A 14651-nucleotide genomic window follows, 5' to 3' on the forward strand; every position below is an offset into this window, starting at 1 on the left:
GACATCCTCTGTTTGATGGCCCATGGAGATGCTTCCTTCTGGCCTAGCGCGGTTACGAACATATTTCTTTAGGACTCCCATGAACCTCTCAAAGGGGTACATATTGTGTAGAAATACGGGCCCCAGAATGACAATCTCGTCGACTAGATGAACTAGGACGTGCGTCATGATATTGAAGAAGGATGGTGGGAACACCAGCTCGAAACTGACAAGACATTGCGCCACATCACTCCTTAGCGTTGGTACGATTTCTGGATCGATCACCTTCTGAGATATTGCATTGAGGAATGCACATAGCTTCACAATGGCTAGTCGGACGTTTTCCGGTAGAAGCCCCCTCAATGCAACCGGAAGCAGTTGCGTCATAATCACGTGGCATTCATGAGACTTTAGGTTCTGGAACTTTTTCTCTGGCATATTTATTATTCCCTTTATATTCGACGAGAAGCCAGTCGGGACCTTCATACTGAGCAGGCATTGAAAGAATATTTCTTTCTCTTCTTTCGTAAGAGCGTAGCTGGCAGGACCTTCATACTGCTTCGGAGGCATGCCCTCTTTTTCGTGCAAGCGTTGCAGGTCCTCTCGTGCCTCAGGTGTATCTTTTGTCTTCCCATACACGCCCAAGAAGCCTAGCAGGTTCATGCAAAGGTTCTTCGTCACGCGCATCACGTCGATCGAAGAGCGGACCTCTAGGTATTTCCAGTAGGATAGGTCCCAAAATATAGATTTCTTCTTCCACATGGGTGCGTGATTCTCAGCGTCATTCGGAACATCTAGTCCGCCGGGACCCTTTCCAAAGATTACGTGTAAATCATTGACCATAGCAAGTACGTGATCACCGGTACGCATGGCGGGCTTCTTCCGGTGATCTGCCTCGCCTTTGAAATGCTTGCCTTTCTTTCGACATTGATGGTTGGTCGGAAGAAATCGACGATGGCCCAGGTACACATTCTTCCTGCAGCTTGCCAGGTATATACTATCGGTGTCAAGTAAACAGTGCGTGCATGCGTGGTATCCCTTGTTTGTCTGTCCTGAAAGGTTACTGAGAGCGGGCCAATCGTTGATGGTCACGAACAGCAACGCCTTTAGGTTAAATTCCTCCTGTTTGTGCTCATCCCACGTACGTACACCGTTTCCATTCCATAGCTGTAAAAGTTCTTCAACTAATGGCCTTAGGTACACATCAATGTCGTTGCCTGGTTGCTTAGGGCCTTGGATGAGAACTGGCATCATAATGAACTTCCGCTTCATGCACATCCAAGGAGGAAGGTTATACATACATAGAGTCACGGGCCAGGTGCTGTGATTGCTGCTCTGCTCCCCGAAAGGATTAATGCCATCCACGCTTAAAGCAAACCATACGTTCCTTGGGTCCTTTGCAAACTCATCCGAGTACTTTCTCTCAATTTTTCTCCACTGCGACCCGTCAGCGGGTGCTCTCAACTTCCCGTCTTTCTTACGGTCCTCACTGTGCCATCGCATCAACTTGGCATGCTCTCCGTTTCTGAACAGACGTTTCAACCGTGGTATTATAGGAGCATACCACATCACCTTCGCAGGAACCCTCTTCCTGGGAGGCTCGCCGTCAACATCACCAGGGTCATCTCGTCTGATCTTATACCGCAATGCACCGCATACCGGGCATGCGTTCAGATCCTTGTAGGCACCGCGGTAGAGGATGCAGTCATTAGGGCATGCATGTATCTTCTCAACCTCCAATCCTAGAGGGCATACGACCTTCTTTGCTGCGTATGTACTGTCGGGCAATTCGTTATCCTTTGGAAGCTTCTTCTTCATTATTTTTAGTAGCTTCTCAAATCCTTTATCAGGCACAGCATTCTCTGCCTTCCACTACAGCAGTTCGAGTACGGTACCGAGCTTTGTGTTGTCATCTTCGCAATTGGGGTACAACCCCTTTTTGTGATCCTCTAACATGCGATCGAACTTCAGCTTCTCCTTTTGACTTTCGCATTGTGTCCTTGCATCGACAATGACCCGGCGGAGATCATCATCATCGGGCACATCGTCTGGTTCCTCTTGATCTTCAGCAGCTTCGCCCGTTGAAGCACCATCGTGCACATCGTCTGGTGCATCTTGATGTTCAGTAGCATCACCGTATTCAGGGGGCACATAGTTGTCATCGTACTCTTCTTCCTCGCCGTCTTCCATCATAACCCCTATTTCTCCGTGCCTCGTCCAAACATTATAGTGTGGCATGAAACCCTTGTAAAGCAGGTGGGTGTGAAGGATTTTCCGGTCAGAGTAAGACTTCGTATTCCCACATATAGGGCATGGACAACACATAAAACCATTCTGCTTGTTTGCCTCATCCACTTCGAGAAAATCATGCACGCCCTTAATGTACTCGGAGGTGTGTCTGTCACCGTACATCCATTGCCGGTTCATCTGCGTGCATTATATATAATTAAGTGTGTCAAAAATCATTACAGAACATCATGAATAGATAATTAAGTGACCAAACTAATAGAAGTTCATCATCACATAAAAACCAAAGTAGATACATAGTTCTCATCTAACAACATAAAGCTCTGCAGAGCATCTAAATTAATTAAACCATACATTGAAACTATGTAAAACATTTCAATGCGAAAACAGATGCGATCATAATCGCAACCAAGGTAACAACTGATCCAACGGCATAATGATACCAAGCCTCGGTATGAATGGCATATTTTCTAATCTTTCTCATCTTCAAGCGCATTGCATCCATCTTGATCTTGTGATCATCGACGACATCCGCAACATGCAACTCCAATATCATCTTCTCCTCCTTAAGTTTTTTTATTTTTTCCTTCAAGAAATTGTTTTCTTCTTCAACTAAATTTAACCTCTCGACAATAGGGTCGGTTGGAATTTCCGGTTCAACAACCTCCTAGATAAATAAAATCTATGTCACGTTGGTCGGCATAATTTTCATAAACAATAAATGAACCAATAGTTATGAAAAGATAATATATACCACATCCGAATCATAGACAGGACGAGGGCCGACGGGGGCGGATACCAAAACCATCGGCGCACTATATAAGATGCAATAATAAAAGTAAGAAAATAATACAAGTATCTATCTAAACAAACAAGTAATAATATTTTTCCTTTCAGAAAGAAGATAAGAACAAGAGGCTCACTACGGTGGTGCCGGCGATGAGATCGGCGCGGGTGATCGACGGCGGTGAAGACGGGGACGGGGCGTGACGGACCGCTAAACCTAGATAAATATTGAGGAAAATGGAGCTTGGCGGTCGAGCTTGGAGAGGAGAAACCTTAAGTAGTGTGGCTCGGGCATTCCATCGAACACCTTGTGTGCATAGGAGGTGAGCTAGAGCACCACCAAGCCCTCTCCCCCTCGGCCAGAAAAAACAGAGCAGTGTGCTCTGCTCTTGCGCGAGGGGCTATATATAGGCACCACTATTGGTCCCGGTTGGTGGCATGAACCGGGACTAAAGGTAACCCTTTTGGTCCCGGTTCATGCCACCAACCGGGACCAATAGTGGTGGGCCAGGAGCCAGGACCATTGGTCCCGGTTCGTCCCACCAACCGGGACCAAAAGGTCCGGACGAACCGGGACCAATGGCCCACGTGGCCCGGCCGGCCCCCTGGGCTCACGAACTGGGGAAAATAGCTCCATTGGTCCCGGTTCTGGATTGAACCGGGACTAATGGGCTAAACTGGCCTGGACGAAAGCCCTGTTTTCTACTAGTGTATAATTGGGCACCATCCTCGGATCATTAGCGACGTTGTGGCTATGCACCTTGAGCGGGGGGGCACGATTGCTTCGCTTGTTCGCCGAGCTGGGCAATTTGTTTCCCAGCTCGTCGTTCTTTCAGCCTTTGATCACTGACAGTACTTCCCGACCGCTCCGCTTCGGCAAATTCCTTTCCAATAATGCGGTCATAGTTTCCTTTCGGCGGATCAGACTTCGGTGGTTTTGTCAGGGCAGCCAGAGTGCGCTTCACTTTCACCCGATCTACCTTCTCCTTCGGAGGTGGATGTTTCTTTGCTTTCACCCCTTCAAAGAAGTTCCTCACTTCTTCTCGCGCGATCTCGGCGTTCTCCTCCAGGGTCCTCTCATATGGTAACTTCTCTGGAGTCTTCAGAGAAGGACCGAATCTGTATGTCCTCCCGCCTCTGGTTGTACTGCTAGACGCCGACCGAGCAGACGGAGCGGTTGTCTTCTTTACTTGCTTAAGAGGCGCAGGAGAAGGACTACGATGCGTCGGAGCAGCTGGAGCAGCGGCAGGTCTCTTCCGCACTTGCTAATGAGGCGGAGAAGGAGGAGGCTGGCTGCTCGGGCGCGTCGGCGCAGGCGGAGAAGGAGGCGGAGTGCCTCCATGCGCCGGAGAAGGAGCCGGCCGAGGGCCCTGATCGTCACTCGCCGGAGGAGGAGGCGGTGGAGGCGGAGTGCCCTGACTTGCCAGAGGAGGAGGAGGAGGCGGAGGCGTCCAGTTCGGAAGGTTGATGAGCTCCTTCCGCCATAGGCATGGAGTCTTCAGAGCAGACCCCAGCCGAGTCTCCCCTTCACCGGTAGGGTGGTCAAACTGGAGGTCCTCAAATCCCTCCGTTATCTCATCCACCATCACCCTAGCATATCCTTCTGGAATCGGCCGGCAGTGAAAAGTTGCGCCGGGTTCAGTAGGATAAACAGAGCCAACAGCCGCCTTGACCTTCAAATTCATCCATTGCGTCATAAGGTGGCAATTTTGAGACTCCGTTATAGCATCCACGGGATAGCTGGCAGGAGCCGTCAAGGCATGCTCCGGCTGAAGCAGCTCGGTGGAAGCCACGCTGCTTCTGCGCTGAGATGGCGGGGTAGCTTCGGGGGAGGCTTCGGCAGTACGTTTGCTGCGATTTGCTTCTCGTTCCTCTATCGCGTCTACCCTTGCTTGCAGCGCCTGCATTTGGGTCTGCTGCACTTTTTTCCTCCTCTCATGGGATTTGTAACCGCCTGCGTCCGGAAACCCAACCTTCCACGGAATGGAGCCTGGCGTGCCTCGTGTCCGTCCAGGGTGCTCAGGATTCCCGAGGGCCATTGTGAGCTCGTCGTTCTCTCTGTCTGGAAAGAACGTCCCTTCCTGCGCTGCTTCGATATACTGCTTAAGCTTACTGACTGGTATGTCCATTTGATCGTTCGTCCAAATGCACTTCCCTGTTACAGGGTCCAAGGTTCCGCCAGCCCCGAAGAACCAAGTCCGGCAACGGTCTGGCCAGTTAATTGTCTCTGGTTCGATCCCTTTATGAACCAGATCATTCTCAGTCTTGGACCACTTAGGCCGGGCTACGAGGTAGCCACCTGACCCCGTGCGATGGTGAAGCTTCTTCTTCGCAGCATTTTGCTTGTTTGTCGCCGACATCTTCTGACTCTTTTCCGATGTCTTGTGGGCCACAAATGCGGGCCAGTGATCTCTGATCTTCTCATATCTGCCCTTGAATTCTGGTGTCTCATTATTTTCGACAAACTTATTCAGCTCTTTCTTCCACCTCCTGAATAGTTCTGCCATCCTCTTCAGAGCAAAAGACTTGATTAATTTCTCTTTAACTGGGTTCTCTGAATTATCCTCAGGCGGTAGGGTGAAATTTGACTTCAGCTCAGTCCAAAGATCATTTTTCTGCATATCATTGACATAAGACACCTCAGGGTCTTCTGTAGCCGGCTTAAACCATTGCTGGATGCTTATCGGGATCTTGTCCCTAACCAGAACCCCGCACTGAGCAACAAATGCGCTCTTTGTCCGGAGGGGTTCAATAGGTTGGCCGTCGGGCGCGATTGCTATGATCTCAAACTTTTCATCCGAGCTCAACTTTTTCTTCGGGCCTCGTCTCTTTACCGAAGTTGTGCTCGATCCGGAGGGCTAGAAAAAAGAACAAAGACTTAATTAATATGTGTACATACCAAAACAATGAATGCATCAATCAGCTAGTCAGCATAGGCTTAACTAATATATATACCTGGCCAGACTCGGTTCGGTCACCGGAGCCGTCATCACGGTCTCCTTCTTGCACCGGCATTGGGTCACCGGAGCCGTCCTCATGTTCTTCTTCTTGCACCGGCATTAGGTCACCGTAGCCAGCTTGTTCACCCTCTCCTTCCAGACCATCGGTTTCGTTGAGAAACAACGAGATGGCATCACTTCCTTCTGCGATTATGTCCCTCAACAACGCTTCTTTTGTTGCTTCGTCTAGGGCGGTGTCCATAGTTTCTACAAATATTTACAACATGGCAATTATTATTCAAACATGACAGATGGATATATTAGTGCCAAACGTAGAACTAGCTACCTAATCATAGTAAGCTATCGGGAGGGGGTATATATCGACAACGACGACACTACATCTATGTCCCTCGACGACCCTCGTTCCCGATAAAAAAAGAGGAAGAAGAAGAAAAAAAGAGGAGAAGAAAGAATAGAGGAGAAGAACCTCGAACCCTCGAACCATCGACGACCCTGGAACCCTCGACCCCTAGACGACCCTCTTCTTCCTCTCATGTTCGAGAGGATCGCCGAGGGGTCGGGAGGTTGCCTAGTGTCAAAGGATTCAACAAAACCATGTCTTCATCATTAGGCGAAAGTAACATGTGCATGATGGTACGAAGCTCTTCAAAGTTGTTCTGGAACGGAGTCCCAGATAGGATAATTCGCTTTTTGGTACAAAGTTCAGAAAGAGCCTTCCGAATATCGCTATTTGGAAGGCCTTTGCTGAATTCGTACCAAAAGGCGGATTATTCTATCCGGGACTCCATTCCAGAACAACTTTGCAGAACTTCGTACCAACATGCCCTGGTTACTTCCGGCTAATGATGAAGGCATGGATTTCTTCAATACTTTGACACTAGGAAACCTCTCTCGACCCCTCGGCGATCCTCGACCCCTCGAACCCTCGACGACCCTGGAACCCTCGACCCCTAGACGACCCTCTTCTTCCTCTCATGTTCGAGAGGATCGCCGAGGGGTCGGGAGGTTGCCTAGTGTCAAAGGATTCAACAAAACCATGTCTTCATCATTAGGCGAAAGTAACATGTGCATGATGGTACGAAGCTCTTCAAAGTTGTTCTGGAACGGAGTCCCAGATAGGATAATTCGCTTTTTGGTACAAAGTTCAGAAAGAGCCTTCCGAATATCGCTATTTGGAAGGCCTTTGCTGAATTCGTACCAAAAGGCGGATTATTCTATCCGGGACTCCATTCCAGAACAACTTTGCAGAACTTCGTACCAACATGCCCTGGTTACTTCCGGCTAATGATGAAGGCATGGATTTCTTCAATACTTTGACACTAGGAAACCTCTCTCGACCCCTCGGCGATCCTCGACCCCTCGAACCCTCGACGACCCTGGAACCCTCGACCCCTAGACGACCCTGCTGGAACCCTCGACCCTCGAACCTATAGAACCCTCGAACCCTCGACCCTGAAACCCTCGACCCTTGACCCCTTAACGACCCTCGACCCTCTACCCTAGTTCCCGACCCTCGACCCCTCGAAGAGGAGAAATAAATAAGAAGAAGAAAAAAGAAGAAAAAGAAGAGGAGAAGGAAGAAAGGAATAGTGGAGAAGAAGAGAAAATAGAATATATCTTTTCTCTTCTTCTCCACTATTCCTTTCTTCCTTCTCCTCTTCTTTTTCTTCTTTTTTCTTCTTCTTATTTATTTCTCCTCTTCTTTTCCTCTCCTCTTCTTCTTTCTTTCCTCTTCTTATTTTCTTCTTTCCTATCCTTCTTTTTCTAAAATTGTAATTTTTGCATATATAAAACTTTTCTAAAATTGTAACTTTCTATATAAAACTTTCCTATCGGGAGGGGGAGAAGATCGAAGAAAAAAAGAAGAAAAAAAGAGGAGAAGAAGAAAGGAATAGAGGAGAAGAAGAAAAAATAGAAAAAAAAATCTATTTTTTCTTCTTCTCCTCTATTCCTTTCTTCTTCTCCTCTTCCTTTTCTTCCTCTCCTCGTCTTCTCCTTCTTCTTCTCCTTCTTTCTCTACTTATTTTCCTTTTCCTTATTTTACTTTTTCGTCTCCACTAACATAAAATGCACTAACCTAAAATGCAACAAACATAAAATGCACTAAAGAGGCTCAACTAACCTAAAATCAGTGATAAAATGCACTAACCTAAAATCGATATCTACTAACAACTTAAAAAAATTAATACATATATGAAAAAATGCATATATGAAAAAAACATCATCATATCATCAACAGAAAAAAAACATCATCATATCATCAACAGAAAAAACATCATCATATCATCAACAGAAAAAAAACATCATCATATCATCAACATCATCATATCATCAACCTAAAGGGCGCCGGCGCGGGGCGACGACGGGCTCGGGGCGGCGACGGGCTCGGGGCGGCGACGGGGCGGGGCGACGGCGGCGGGCTCGGGGCGGCGACGGGGTGGGGCGACGGCGGCGGGCGCGGGGCGACGACGGGCTCGGGGCGATGGCGCGGGGCGACGACGTACGGGCTCGGGGCGGCGACGGGGCGGGGCGGGGCGACGGCGGGCGGGCGACGGCGGCGGGCGCGGGGCGACGGCGCGGGGCGACGACGGGCTCGGGGCGGCGACGACGACGACGAACGGCCTGGGGGCGTCGGGGCGAATGGGAGCGGTTGGCCAAAATTTCACAAGTGGTGGCTTATATAGCCAGAGCAATGGTCCCGGTTCGTGCTACGACCCGGGACTAATGCTCCCTTTAGTCCCGGTTGGTGCGACGAACCGGGACCAAAGGCCAATTTTCGGCAGCCGAAAGGGCGGGAAGCGAAGGCCTTTGGTCCCGGTTGGTGGCACCAACCGGGACTAAAGGGGGGCAATGGTCACGGTTGGTGCCATGAACCGTGACCAATGCCCCCTTTATTCCCGGTTGGTGCCACCAACCGGGACCAATGGCCTTGTGCTGCATCGCTAGCTGAAGTTTAGTCCCACATCGCTAGCTGAAGGGCGCCGGCACTTGTTTATAAGCGCTGCTGTGCCACCCCATTCGAGCTCCTCTCTAATGCAGGCTTTCGGGCCTAAACTTGTTACTGCCTGTGGGCCTATTGGGCCTCTGCGGGCCTGAATCCTGGCCCATGTAGGGTTTCTAGTTGTATCCAGGCCGTGGAGGCCCAGTAGGTGGCATTTTTTTTGGTTTTTTCTTTTTTATTTCTACATTTTTTTGGTTTTTTTTATTTTTTTATTTCTACTTAAAACTAAATACTTATAGTTTTTTAGTGATTTCTTTTGCCTTTTAGGTCACAAAAATTATAAACTTTCTGTTAGTGCCATTAGTTTTAAAATTTTGAATAGTTTAAATTTGAATTTTATAAAATTTGTGTGAATCACTAGTTTATGAATAACTTTACTATAAAAATAGTTTTTTTTCTTCTTTGCTATTTATTTTTTATTTATACTTACAATTAAATACTTATAGTTTGATTTTAGGTCACAAAAATTATATTCTTTTTGCTATTGAAGAATATTATAGTTTTATTTTAGTTGATCATAACATAATATTTTAATTGATTGTTTTTATTTTCATAAAAGTTTTGTAGTTCATTCTGTTTGCTATTAATTCATTATTTGAGCTAAATGACTCTGAAATTGGAAAGCATTTCAAAATGAACTCTGAAAAGGTTGAAAGTTGGCATGGTATCATAATTTCACCCACATAGCATGTGCATGTATAAAACGGACAATGGTAGCATGTTCGTCTGTTACAAATTTGGCATGGTATCATCATAATAGTTGCGGGAGAAAGTCTTCACTTTTTCTTCGCTTGTGTCATTTGCTTATTGCGCCGTAACCATGGATAATCTTCATTGTTTATCAGGATGCTTGGGTCAGCCTTGACATTGAAGGGAGGAATTTCATGAAACTTTTCATAATCTTCAGACATGTCTGTCTTGCCGTCCACTCCCAGGATGTCCCTTTTTCCTGAAAGAACTATGTGGCGCTTTGGCTCATCGTATGATGTATTCGCTTCCTTATCTTTTCTTTTTCTCGGTTTGGTAGACATGTCCTTCACATAGATAACCTGTGCCACATCATTGGCTAGGACGAACGGTTCGTCAGTGTACCCAAGATTTTTCAGATCCACTGTTGTCATTCCGTACTGTGGGTCTACCTGTACCCCGCCGCCTAACAGATTGACCCATTTGCACTTAAACAAAGGGACCTTAAAATCAGGTCCGTAGTCAAGTTCCCATATGTCCACTATGTAACCATAATATGTGTCCTTTCCGCTCTCGGTTGCTGCATCAAAGCGGACACCGCTGTTTTGGTTGGTGCTCTTTTGATCTTGGGCGATCGTGTAAAATGTATTCCCATTTATCTCGTATCCTTTGTAAGTCAATACAGTCAAAGATGGTCCCCTGGACAACAAGTACAACTCATCACAAACAGTGTTGTCACCTCTGAGACGTGTTTCCAACCAACTGCTGAAAGTCCTGATGTGTTCACATGTAATCCAGTCGTCGCACTGCTCCGGGTGTTTGGAGCGCAGACTGTTCTTGTGTTCATCGACATACGGGGTCACCAAGGTAGAGTTCTGTAGAACTGTGTAGTGTGCTTGAGACCAAGAATATCCGTCCCTGCATATTATTGAGTCTCTTCCAAGAGTGCCTTTTCCAGTCAGTCTCCCCTCATACCGCGATTTAGGGAGACCTATCTTGTTAAGGCCAGGAATGAAGTCAACACAAAACCCGATAACATCCTCTGTTTGATGGCCCATGGAGATGCTTCCTTCTGGCCTAGCGCGGTTACGGACATATTTCTTTAGGACTCCCATGAACCTCTCAAAGGGGAACATATTGTGTAGAAATACGGGCCCCAGGATGACAATCTCGTCGACTAGATGAACTAGGACGTGCGTCATGATATTGAAGAAGGATGGTGGGAACACCAGCTCGAAACTGACAAGACATTGCGCCACATCACTCCTTAGCCTTGGTACGATTTCTGGATCGATCACCTTCTGAGAGATTGCATTGAGGAATGCACATAGCTTCACAATGGCTAATCGGACGTTTTCCGGTAGAAGCCCCCTCAATGCAACCGGAAGCAGTTGCGTCATAATCACGTGGCAGTCATGAGACTTTAGGTTCTGAAACTTTTTCTCTGGCATATTTATTATTCCCTTTATATTCGACGAGAAGCCAGTCGTGACCTTCATACTGAGCAGGCATTCAAAGAAGATTTCTTTCTCTTCTTTCGTAAGAGCGTAGCTGGCAGGACCTTTATACTGCTTCGGAGGCATGCCGTCTTTTTCGTGCAAACGTTGCAGGTCCTCTCGTGCCTCAGGTGTATCTTTTGTCTTCCCATACACGCCCAAGAAGCCTAGCAGGTTCACGCAAAGGTTCTTCGTCACGTGCATCACGTCGATTGAGGAGCGGACCTCTAGGTCTTTCCAGTAGGGTAGGTCCCAAAATATAGATTTCTTCTTCCACATGGGTGCGTGTCCCTCAGCGTCATTCGGAACAGCTAGTCCACCGGGACCCTTTCCAAAGATTACGTAGTGTAAATCATTGACCATAGCAAGCACGTGATCACCGGTGCGCATGGCGGGCTTCTTCCGGTGATCTGCCTCGCCTTTGAAATGCTTGCCTTTCTTTCGACATTGATGGTTGGTCGGAAGAAATCGACGATGGCCCAGGTACACATTCTTCCTGCATTTGTCCAGGTATATACTTTCAGTGTCATCTAAACAGTGCGTGCATGCGTGGTATCCTTTGTTTGTCTGTCCTGAAAGGTTACTGAGAGCGGGCCAATCGTTGATGGTCACGAACAGCAACGCCTTAAGGTTAAATTCCTCCTGTCTGTGCTCATCCCACGTACGTACACCGTTTCCATTCCACAGCTGTAAAAGTTCTTCAACTAATGGCCTTAGGTACACATCAATTTCGTTGCCGGGTTGCTTAGGGCCTTGGATGAGAACTGGCATCATAATGAACTTCCGCTTCATGCACATCCAAGGAGGAAGGTTATACATACATAGAGTCACGGGCCAGGTGCTGTGATTGCTGCTCTGCTCCCCGAAAGGATTAATGCCATCCGCGCTTAAAGCAAACCATACATTCCTTGGGTCCTTTGCAAACTCATCCCAGTACTTTCTCTCGATTTTTCTCCACTGCGACCCGTCAGCGGGTGCTCTCAACTTCCCATCTTTCTTTCGGTTCTCACTGTGCCATCGCATCAACTTGGCATGCTCTTCGTTTCTGAACAGACGTTTCAACCGTGGTATTATAGGAGCATACCACATCACCTTCGCAGGAACCCTCTTCCTGAGGGGCTCGCCGTCAACATCACCAGGGTCATCTCGTCTGATCTTATACCGCAACGCACCGCATACCGGGCATGCGTTCAGATCCTTGTATGCACCGCGGTAGAGGATGCAGTCATTAGGGCATGCATGTATCTTCTCCACCTCCAATCCTAGAGGGCATACGACCTTCTTTGCTGCGTATGTACTGTCGGGCAATTCGTTATCCTTTGGAAGCTTCTTCTTCAATATTTTCAGTAGCTTCTCAAATCCTTTGTCAGCCACAGCATTCTCTGCCTTCCACTGCAGCAATTCCAGTACGGTACCGAGCTTTGTGTTGCCATCTTCGCAATTGGGGTATAACCCTTTTTTGTGATCCTCTAACATGCGATCGAACTTCAGCTTCTCCTTTTGACTAATGCATTGCGTCCTTGCATCGACAATGACCCGGCGGAGATCATCATCATCGGGCACATCGTCTGGTTCCTCTTGATCTTCAGCAGCTTCACCCGTGGCAGCATCATTGGGCACATCGTCTGGTTCCTCTTGATCTTCACCAGCTCCCCCCGTTGCAGCATCACCGTATTCAGGGGGCACATAGTTGTCATCGTACTCTTCTTCTTCGCCGTCTTCCATCATAACCCCTATTTCTCCGTGCCTCGTCCAAACATTATAGTGTGGCATGAAACCCTTGTAAAGCAGGTGGGAGTGAAGGATTTTCCGGTTAGAGTAAGACCTCGTATTCCCACATTCAGTGCATGGACAACACATAAAACCATTCTGCTTGTTTGCCTCAGCCGCATAGAGAAACTCATGCACGCCCTTAATGTACTCGCGGGTGTGTCTGTCACCGTACATCCATTGCCGGTTCATCTGCGTGCATTATATATAATTAAGTGTCCAAATTAATAGAAGTTCATCATCACATTAAAACCAAAGTGCATACATAGTTCTCATCTAACAACATATAGCTCTCCAGAGCATCTAATTAATTAAACCATACATTGAAACTATGTAAAACATTTCAATGCGAAAACAAATGCGATCATAATCGCAACCAAGGTAACAATTGATCCAACGGCATAATGATACCAAGCCTCGGTATGAATGGCATATTTTCTAATCTTTCTAATCTTCAAGCGCATTGCATCCATCTTGATCTTGTGATCATCGACGACATCCGCAACATGCAACTCCAATATCATCTTCTCCTCCTCAATTTTTTTATTTTTTCCTTCAACAAATTGTTTTCTTCTTCAACTAAATTTAACCTCTCGACAATAGGGTCGGTTGGCATTTCCGATTCACATACATCCTAGATAAATAAAATCTATGTCACGTTGGTCGGCATAATTTTCATAAACAATAAATGAACCAATAGTTATAAAGATAATATACATACCAAATCCGAATCATAGACAGGACGAGGGCCGACGGGGGCGGATACCAAAACCATCGCACTATATAAGATGCAATAATAAATGTAAGAAAATGATACAAGTATCTATCTAAACATACAAGTAAGAATATTTTTCCTTTCAGAAAGAAGATAAGAACAAGAGGCTCACCACGGTGGTGTCGGTGATGAGATCGGCGCGGGTGATCGACGGCGGTGAAGACGGGGACGGGGCGTGACGGACCGCTAAATCTAGACAAATCTCGAGGAAAATGGAGCTTGGAGGTCGAGCTTCGAGAGGAGAAAGCTTAAGTAGTGTGGCTCGGGCATTCCATCGAACACCTCATGTGCATAGGAGGTGAGCTAGAGCACCACAAAGCCCTCTCCCCCTCGGCCAGAAAAAACAGAGCACTGTGCTCTGCTCTTGCGCGAGGGGGTATATATAGGCACCTCATTGGTCCCGGTTGATGACATGAACCGGGACTAAAGGGAAGCCTTTGGTCCCGGTTCAAGCCACCAACCGGGACCAATGGTGGTGGGCCAGGAGCGAGGCCCATTGGTCCCGGTTCGTCCCACCAACCGGGACCAAAAGGTCCAGACGAACCGGGACCAATGGCCCACGTGGCCCGGCCGGCCCCCTGGGCTCACGAACCGGGACCAATGCCCACATTGGTCCCGGTTCTAGACTGAACCGGGACTAATGGGCTGAGCCGGCCTGGACCATAGCCCTGTTTTAAATATCCTATTTCAGGCGAAAAAGATGGGATGTAAGTCCGGTACAGAAGCACTTTGAGTTTAGTTCTGGTACAGAATATAACTCTCGAGGCATCCCTTCAATGGGCTTTGTCTAGTAACAAAATAAATTCATGTCCTAGGTAGAAATAAAGTCAGATATCACCTAAGCTTACTCGTCACTCACATAACGGTTGCGACCCACTTTGCCCACCAGGCTAGAGGTCATTTAGACCTTAATACATGTTTTAAATATCCTATTTCAGGAAAGTCTGGAT

This window comes from Triticum aestivum, chromosome 2A (genome assembly GCF_018294505.1).
Source record: "Triticum aestivum cultivar Chinese Spring chromosome 2A, IWGSC CS RefSeq v2.1, whole genome shotgun sequence".
NCBI lineage: Eukaryota > Viridiplantae > Streptophyta > Magnoliopsida > Poales > Poaceae > Triticum > Triticum aestivum.